Source organism: Eschscholzia californica, unplaced genomic scaffold (genome assembly GCF_041429995.1).
Source record: "Eschscholzia californica isolate CP2 unplaced genomic scaffold, dmEscCali1.0.p SCAF_2, whole genome shotgun sequence".
Lineage (NCBI taxonomy): Eukaryota > Viridiplantae > Streptophyta > Magnoliopsida > Ranunculales > Papaveraceae > Eschscholzia > Eschscholzia californica.
The window spans coordinates 29,910,179-29,920,319 of record NW_028238309.1 but is presented as its reverse complement, the minus strand read 5'-3'; the positions used below and the strand labels follow the sequence as shown (position 1 = coordinate 29,920,319).

Sequence of the window (10,141 nt, the reverse complement as noted above, 5' to 3'; positions counted from 1 at the left end):
ATTCTGTGACAAAACAAACCTTAAAAACAAGCAATCTAATATTAGTTGTTAAAGGACAAACCAAAGAGACTATGTAACATCTTCACGAAAGCTTAAACTTGAAATGGTCTCTTCAACATGGTAATCAATAAATCTGCTGCAAAAAACTACCATCAAATACCAAACCACTTGCCTCGATACACAAATCAAAGTCATAAAAGAAAACAAGGTATTTTGAAGCAGGGGGGAACATTTTTACTTAAATGCTTAACCCTCTATTGCCAATATAATTTTCTTACCTCTAGACATGAACGATAACAAATAACCATCTTAAAAGAAGTCTGATTCTAGAATAAAGCCTGCCATGATGCGTCTATCAAAATCTCATGGTTTTTCCCTCGACTCATGACAATAATCTAACCCTCTTGACTCGCCAAATATGCAATTCAAATGAAGTTTTCTAGTTATAAACATAGCTAAAGAAGAGAGATCTCAACTTTCAGAGATTTCACGCAGGTAGATTAAGGGGACAATAAAGGCAACAAGAACAAGATAGCATTTTTCCTAGGCACAAGAACAAGATAGCTTAAACTTGAAATGATCTCTTCAAATGAAGTTTTCTAGTTATAAACATAGCTAAAGAAGAGAAATTTAAATGATAGCATTTTTCCTAGGCACAAGAACAAGATTTTTGAATATGACAGATTCCTGAAAATATTAGGGTAGGTAATTAGGTAATAATATTCTCAAGTCTCAAACACCCTTGAGAGGAAACCAGGTCAAGTCTCGTTGCAAACTTGTAACCCCCTGGGGGCTTCAACTTATTAAGGATGCATCAATTATAACGATTCCAACATGGATAAAAATCAAAGTAGCAAGTTCGGAAGCCCCCTTAACTCAGTTAACTTGGCAGTGTTGACTACAATCCTCCAAGCAAACCAATAGACTATGGCTGAATATGACCAAGCATTCCATCACAAAAATCCCTGATAAGCCTGAATGACATCTCGTTGGAGCAGGTCCGATTCAATGATACCTCGAAAAAGAAAATCAACAAACTAAGATCTTATTGACAAAAAGCAGAATACCAACTGGAGAAAACAACAATCAATTCAAACCATTCTCAAAGTTCAACCCTAGATTAAAGTATCTCATTGATAAATAATTGTTTGTTACAAATAATCCTTCAAATGACCAAGCTGATGTTTTAAAGTTATGCCAACGCGTTTATATAATTATACCCATAAAAGCAATCCATTAATCAGAATGTTTTTTTTAATCAAATCAGCAGGCTTTAAGGGAATGTGGTGGTTATAGATCACTAGAAAGACACCAAACGAAAAGATAAAACAATCTGCTGACAAAGATGATGTTCTAGAGTTATGACAAGCAGCTATACCGATTAGCCCAAACAAATCCAGAGAGGAGACCTATGTACCCGTCAAGAAAACCCCAAGGCAAGAAGAGCACATTCTAGATTAACGCTCGAATGTGCAAGGTTACTTAAATTTAGGTAATAACACCCTCAACACCCTAAGGGAAGAATTTTACAAAACAATGTAAATTAAGAACACCCCCTAAATGGTACTGTCATACCGAGGAAGGCCATAGGCGAAAGATGGAAATTAGATTTTTGAATATCACAGATTCCTGAAAACTATTTGGATAGGTAATTAGGTATTGACACCCTCATACACCGAATACATATGCAACAAGATAAATCAGGAAAAACCCTTCAGAGGAAACTATACCGCGTCATCTTGAGTTGGTCCAAGTTGCAAATCCCTGGAAAATATAAATTGATTTTGCTTCCGTTAATTATAGTTTCTCTAACAAGGACAAAGTCGACGAAGCAAGTTCAGAAAGCCCCCTTCACACAATTAACATAGCAAAGTTGACACCAATCATCCTAGCAACCGAATAAAATCAAATCAATACTTATAACTAATAAGAAATCCCCTAGTATGGAAAGATCTAACATCAACATGGCAGAATATTCTACATTTTTCTTACACCTAATGTGGGGTTTAAGCATGGAACTAGTGTCCATAACTATGCATTTATGTTCGATCTGACCCGGCGACTCGAAAATTGACTCAGGTTGGGAGAAAGTACTAGTCTGTCCTTAGTCCAATTTCCGATTCAGTGGTTCGACGAGCAAGTGAGCAACTCAATGAGTATGGTAGGTTTCTTTTTTCTTGAACAAAAAAATATCAGAAATTAGAAAATAAAACTAACAAGTAATGATTCTTAAAAAAGATGAAGTGAGAGAGCAAAAATTTTCCGCCTTCTTCTTTCTTTCGTTTTGGTGGTGTAGTAGTCTGATGGCTGAAGGTGATAATGTCGATTGGGGTATGTTTAATAATCGTGAAAAGGTGTGGTTGCAGTGGTGGTGTATGTTTAGTAATCGTGACGGTGGGGTAGTGGTGGTTGTTTAGTTATAGTGCGGTGGAGGGGGTCGGTAATGGTGGTATGGTCTTAAAAAGGAGAAATCTTTAGATTCAAAACTATTAAAACTTTAAAAGAAAGTCAAAATTTCATCTAAATGAAGTCGATAGTATTTGCTTTACTAAATAAGTAAAAGACCTATTTCTTTTTTTGTTGCCAAACGACCCTAAATTGTGCCAACTAAAATGGAGTAAGAAAAAATATAATGTAAATAAAAAGATGCATAATGTGGGGATAAAACCTAGGTTGTTTGGTCTCCTTACCAAATCGTCAACCAACTAAGCTAAAGTAGAATATTTGTTACTTCTAGAATTTTTATCTAAATATATAAACAAAGTCGAGGGCCCCCTATATTTCTAATTTTGCATCTTCCCGGGAGGCCCTTTGACCCCTAGGGCTCGAAGCGAGGCTTTGCCCGCTTTGGCCTCAGGGTCGGCCCTGCCAACAAGGATAAAAGTTAAAGAAGCAAGTTAAGAAACACCCCTTCGGCTACATCCCAGTTACATCCTCATAGCTGACCTCTGCGGCCCTTCTTCCTACCAACCAATAAAGTGAAATAATTACTTATAAGGGGACAACAAGCCCACAAAAAGAAAGAAAACAGGTAGATTAAAAAGCCACCGCCCATGGAAACACAGGACGAAGAGGAATAACTATTGCATCACAAAGAGGCCTGGGAAAGAAAATGGAAACACAGTTAGCTATTTTTTATTAGAAGAAATCATCGTTAAGCAGAGAGCTCAACTTCCTCCCGAAGACACCAACTTCCCTGTATAACATCATAAAACTTTTAAAAATGCATATTAGATTAGTAATAATGACCTAAGGAAATTGGAATGCATTGCATAAGCTATTATCCACGTAAAGATTTTCATTTTAGTCCCGCAAGCCTCCCAAGAAAAAGAAAAGCAACAACCTGATATCTTATTGACAAGAAGTAGGACACCAACAAAAGAAAACAACAATCAATTCAAACCATTCTAAAAGTTAAGCCCTTAATCCGAGTATCTACAACTGTTTGTTATGGATATTCGCAAATGGAAACTTAACCTTCTAATGACCAAAATGATGGCTTAAAGTAATGCCAAAGCAACTATACCCAAAACAGTAACCCATTAATCAGAATTTGGTGGTTATAGATCATTATAAAGATATCAAACAAAAAGAATAATCCTTCCGCTCACCAAAATGATGTTCTAAGTTTATGCCAAAGCAACTATATCGACTAGTACAAAAAAATCCGGAGAAGATACCTACGAATCAGTGAAGAAAAACTGAAGGCGATAACTGATTCTAGATTTACAGTTACAGAAGAACTAATCAATTTCAAAAGTTTCTATAGCGACATCCAAATACATCAACAAAGTGATCGTGCGGTTTCCCCGATATCTACCTTGGAGACCATACAGGGAAGGCTTAATAGGACGAATATGAATGTGCTTTACCTGAAGAAAAATCAAGTTTAAGAGACAGAAACACCCTTCAATAAACAACCAATTAGTAATTGGAAAGGACGAAACCTGAAGATGCAAATTTGAAATGGAACTCGTCACGAAGATCTCTTCAAAAAAAAAGAAAACCTCCTCTGAAGTCCAATCATCCTGAAATTGAAAAAGAAAAGAAGTTCATCACATGTTAAGGAATGCAAATATGGAGAAATATGCTGAAAATAAAGCATGCTAGAAACCGAAGAGAAAACTTAACAGCGTACTGTGTACACGAAAGACATGATAAATCAGGACAAACCCCTTCGTAGGAAACTAGATCGCATTTTATTGGAGTCGGGCCAAGTTGCAAATCCCTGGAAAACATCAATTGAGAAGGAAATAAAAGCTTGAAACACAAGTTAAGGAAGCAATGTTACAACTAAACTTTTTATCAGGACAACACTTTCGTCCCGCTATAGGAGCCAAATCCTAAAAGTAACGTGAATGAATTTTGAATACGGTAGCACAAATGGACGCATTGCAAACTAAACTTTCAGAATAGCAACTCCAGTAGGAAGCCCCTTACTATTTAGCAGGCTCAACTTAAATCCGACTCCTGGAATAGCAAACACCAGTGATCATCTGAATCTCAAGAAGCACACAAATACCACCGTTAAATCCAACTGCACCTAGTAGTTGCGGAACTAACATAATGAAACAACAAAAACTTACTCCCACGGAGCAACCAAGGAAAGAAAGGCAACAACCCTTGGCTGGAGTGGTAAGAGGTATAATCTTCCACCTTAGAGGTCAAGGGTTCGAGGCACACGCTGAACAATTCCAAAAAAAAAACCAAGGATAGAAAACTCCCTTCAAAAGAAGAACCATACCAGTTCGTCAAGTGCTAAATCCTAATCAACGCATTGAATGAGCAAGGGATCTTCAGAATAACTAATAGAGAAAATAAGTTTTTAGGGGTCAATTAAAACACTACTGCTTCCTAAATTAGGTTACGACCAGGTATAGAGTGCATAGACTTCCAACAAGAAGAAGGAGAAAGAACAAAGTTAGCATATAGAACCTCCTTTACAACAAAAAACCAAATCGCTCATCATCTGGAAATAATTTAAACAGCTAAGAGATCAAGATTCATTTATCCCATCAAAATGGAGATCATCTGAATTTTAGAAACTAACACTCCATAACGTTGTCCCTGTAATAAAGTGAAGGAATAAATATTGGTCAACATTCGAACGTGATATCAACCGACACAAAAACCAAAAACTCCTCTGAAAAATCCGCTTCAAATTGACTTCCCTGTAGAACATGGTGAAACTTATTATATTGCATATTTTCAGTATTAACAATGAACTGAAAAACCTACAATGCATTGCATATTTTGATGTAGAAGTGTGCTGCCAACTGGACAAAAAACAATCACTTCAAAGACATTCTCAAAATTTAACTCCGGGTTGAAATATACGGATAACCAAGATGTCATGAAGTTATGCGAAACCTAGCATACCCATTAGCACGAACGGAAACCTAAATGTGTAAAGAAAACCCAATCGAGAATAGATTCTAGATAAACAATAACTGAAAAAGTAGATAATGTTTAAGTTTCTATACTCACTAATCTGATACATCGACACAGCTAATCTTACTGTCCGCCTGAAATCTTCCTTGCAAGCCACACAACTGAGGCTCAATTGAAAGAATATGAGTTTATGATTGTAGACACGATAAGATCACTTCATAAAAAAAATACACGATAAGATCAACATCAGAATCAGTATCTAAAGCCATCAAAAAGTAATTATGACTGAACTAATTACCCCCCTCAATATCAAATACAAACTTGAACCCAATTTGTAGTTGAACCCAAAGACAATCGAAATTTGAAAAATTGAGTAACTATCGAATCTGCAAAAGCAATCAACTGATCAAGAATGAAAATCCAACCCATATTATAGTGCGCCTAATCAGAGAAACGATGAAGGAATCAAATCTAGATGTTTGAAACGCAAACCAAAAGCAACAAAAACAAATTAACTACAAAACCTAGATTAGTTGAAAACGAAAGAATGGAACGGCATTGTCATAGTACAGGAAGCATGGAACAGATATCCGCCACTGGAAGATAACTTCCACGACAACAATCAATTAAAAAAGAAAAACAGATTTCAGGTCAAGTGTTAGTATTTTCCACCAGGAAATTATCCGATTTGTAGTAGCTAACACTCCACAATGCTGTCCCAATGACAAGTGGAGGAATCCCAATTGCTCAACAATTGAATCAGTAGGAAACACACAAAACAAAAACCCCACGAAATAATCAACTTGAAACTGAAAACACACAAACCAAAACTTCTGCACATATATCCAAACCATAGAAAGCTACGACTAAGATGAAGTCCAAGACATCTATACCAAATGCAACTAAGCAGCTAGTAGACAAAACATACTTTGAGGTATTATCCAAATGAAACTCAAGACAAAAACTCACTTTTTCCACATTTAACTTCAGACTGGAACCCCATTTAAGAAGATAAATTAGCTTCTCTGTACACCACGGTAGTCCTAGAATACCAACACTAGAGAAAGGGTCCACGCGACATGTTATGGACGAATTGTTAAAGAAAATTCCTCAATTTTTATGCTAGCTAGAAATTACAAGAGAACAAAAGAAATTGAAATGGTATTGTTCTTCCGAAAAAAGGCCATAAGCTAAAGGAAAGCAGATTTTTTAATATTGCAAATTCTTGAAAAAAATTGGATAGCTAATTATGTATTAACTCCCTCATACAGAGAATACTCACGTACCAAGATAAATCTGGAAATCCCCTTCCGGAGGAAACTATTGCGCGTCTTCTTTGAGTTGGTCCGAGTTAAAAATCCCTGGAAAACATCAATTTGCTTCCGCTGAGTATAGTTTCTCTAACAAGGATGAAAATCAAAGATGCAAGTTTAAAAAGCCCCTTGAAGCTTGTTTCATTCAACATTAACATGGCAAAATAAGACTAGACGTCCCGTCAAAGATATGCGTGAGAAAGAGAACAAGAACAAATACAAATACGTACATCAATTCAAGAAGATATGAAGAAAGAAAAGAAACTGAAAGAAGAAAGTCTTATTACATAACCCCATTTCAAAAATAAAAAGAACCTAGTCGTGAGATAGATCACCATTGGAAGGTAGAGTACTTTTTCAGTATTGTAGGGTCCTGAAAAAGTATGATGTAGATTCATTGTTTCTATATTTTCATAACTAACACCGCATTTCACAATTTCCCTAGAATAAGTACGATTTCACATCTCTGAGAAAAAATAAATGAACTTTTCATGCTTCTACAAATACCTCTCTAACAAGTATAAAAATTGAAAAAGCAAGAGAGAGAGAGAGAGAGAGAGAGAGAGAGAGCTGAGGTGGAGAAGTATTTTGCTTTCCCCCTAAATAAAATTGTCAAACAAAATTGACCAATTTTTGACCAAGTCTTCACACCCCGGAAACTATTTAGCTTTCCCCAAAGCGCTGGCCTTAGGTTATAACACTCTCCCTTGAGAGGAAACCAGATTGTGTCTCGTTGTATATCCCTGGAGACGTCAAGTGATATGGCATGTGTTAACTACAACTTCTCCAACATGGATAAAAAAAATCAAAGAAGCAAGTTCAAAAGCCCCCTTCATATAACTTTGACAATGATGACCACAATCTTCCTAGCAAACCAATAGACTATGGCAGAATAGGACTTACCATTCCATCACGAAGATCCTTGATAAAAATAACGAAAATAAATTATTTCTGTCAATTCAAGAGACCACCTAATGAATCACCTAATGAATAAACCGAAAGAGGAAAGTTCAATGAAAAAGACTCAGTTAACAGAAAACAAAAGCACCCAGTTCTCAAATAGAACACCATAACGACTTAGCTGAAATGAATTCACTGGTTTCACCGTTTCTATATTTGCGTAACTAACACCTTCATAAACTACAAATAAGGAAGAAAACTATAGAACAACAGAAGATAGGAAAACACCCCTGGCAAAAAAAAGATGGACTTTGCATGCTTCAATGATTACTCCACCTAACATGGTTAAAAATCAAAGAAGAAAGTTAAAAGACGGGAACCACCCTTCCAAGATAAACAACTCATTGGTGATTATAAAGGACAGAATCATAGAGGCAAATCCTAACAAAATTCAACAGACAAATCCTCTCTAAGGAAAATCTCTCAAAGGCGAATCCTCTCAAAGAGATGTAATTGAAGTCGACTCAAGATGCCACTCATCCTGGAAACCAACAAACACAAAGGAGGAATTCACATCTTAGCGAGTCATAACTCGTAAGATAGAGCAAGGTTCTTAATAGAGCATATTAGAAATTGTGAAGGAAATTTAATATTGTATCGTTGCCAGATGGACATGAAACAATGTTTCAAAATTCGGTAGAGTATTCGCGCATTTATGCAGAACGGGGACCAGATTTTTGAATATTGGAGATTCTTGAAGAATATTTGGATAGGTAATGAGGTGTTAATAGCAGCAATTAAGAGAATACCTATGTAACTAAGTAAATCAGGAAAACTCCCTGTACAGGAAACTAGATCGCGTACCCTTTGAGGAGGTCCAAGTTGCAAATTCCTGGAAAATCAATTGATTTGGCCTCCGTTAACCATAATTTCTCTAACAAGAACAAAAATCAAAGAAGCAAGTTCAGAAATAAATTGATTTGGCTTTCCGTTAATCATGGTTAACTTGACAAAGTTGACCCCAGTCTTCCTAACCAATAGAATAAAGTGAGTACATACAACTATTGAAAACACCCTAGAACGAGTCGAACTAGAATGGCTTTTTAACCCATCGCCTCTTAACATTAACATGTCAGAATCAGGCTAAGAACCAAAACAAAAACAAAAACGAAGTATCAATCACTTCAAGAAGATATGAAGAAAGAAACAAAACTGAAAGAAAAAAGTTCTATTAGATAACCCCCATTCAAAAATTAAATAACCTAGTATCACCATTGGGACGCAAGTACTTTTTAGTATTGTAGGCTCCTGAAATAGTATCAACTAGATTCATTATTTAATACTTACATAACTAACACCTTGCTAAAGCAAGAATAAGGAAGAAGACTTCTATAGGACAATAGAGATCAGCTTTCACCCTGCATTTTACAAACAATGTAATGTCTCCCTAGAATAAGCACAATTCTCACATCCCTGTGAAAAATAGAAATGAACTTTTCATGCTTCTACAAACACATCTGTCACAAGTACAAAAACTGAAAAAGCAAAGAGAGAGTGAGGGAGAAAACCAGCTTCCAATATAAGAAACTCCTTCGTAATTCAAAAGAACTAAACCCAAGAATCAAACTGGCTTGGACCTCAGACAACAAAATCTCTTCTAAGAAAATAAATTAGTGTGTCCCTATAACACCTGTCAACCTGGAAACCAAACCAAAAAGGAGTTCATCACATGTTAGGAATTACAAGATAGAGCAAGAATCTTATAATATAGCACGCTACAGACGAAAGAAAAGGAAACTGAAAACAGAAAGATCAGTCAACAAAACCTGTCACAGAAAATAAAAGAACCCAGTCCTCCAAAATGAAGAACCACAAGAATGCTTTAGAGACTGCAGGTTCCCAGAAAAGTATTCAATAAATTCACTTTCATAAAGAAACAAATAAGGTTATTACTCCCTAGAGAGAGTCCTATTCTCACAAAATAAAAGAAGTTCAAAAAGCGCCTTCACACAGTTAACTTGACAGAGCTGACACCAATCATCGTACCAGACCAATAAAATCAAATCAGTAATTATAACAACAGAAAAGCCCCTAAAAATACAGGAACACGCGTCGCCTCTCTGACATTTTACATTGCAAATTAAGAATAGCCTCCCCAACAAAGAGATGCCTGACATAACTTTAGATGCTCAAAATGATTCTCCAACAAAGAGACTTTAAGGATTTGTGGATATTAATCCCTGTAGCAATTTGTTGGTCCATTTGGATCGCTAGGAACTTAGGCATCTTTAATGATTCTCCTAGGAAATTAGTGGTCGAAGTGGAGGACGTCCTTGGTCTTCTCTTCCATTGGAGTAGAAACATGAGCTGGGCGAAGAGCCTGTCTTACTTAGACTTTATTTCTAATTGGGAGGTTATCATGAAGTAACATCTTCAGTTGTGATACAACCAATTCTTTTGTACATCCTTTCTTCCCTTAATATTAATTCAAACTTTTCAAAAAAAAAAAGATATTAAACAAAAGGACAAACCTTCCG

The 10,141-nt window shown here is 36.1% G+C and overlaps 1 long non-coding RNA gene across 4 annotated transcripts; it reads right to left on the bottom strand.

Annotated features, from left to right (window-relative positions):
• Positions 1-565: 565 nt before the first annotated feature.
• On the bottom strand, positions 566-7,039 carry LOC147557319 (uncharacterized). 4 transcript variants are annotated; one of them, XR_015233918.1, is made up of 5 exons: positions 4,441-7,039; positions 4,139-4,228; positions 3,948-4,028; positions 3,821-3,872; positions 566-3,196 (listed from the first exon to the last, which is right to left on the bottom strand). It is a non-coding gene; the product is annotated as an uncharacterized LOC147557319 (long non-coding RNA). The 4 variants fall into 4 exon arrangements; XR_015233916.1 differs by having other exon boundaries at positions 4,174-7,039; XR_015233919.1 differs by lacking the exon at positions 566-3,196 and having other exon boundaries at positions 3,543-3,872.
• Between the last annotated feature and the right edge of the window lie 3,102 nt (positions 7,040-10,141).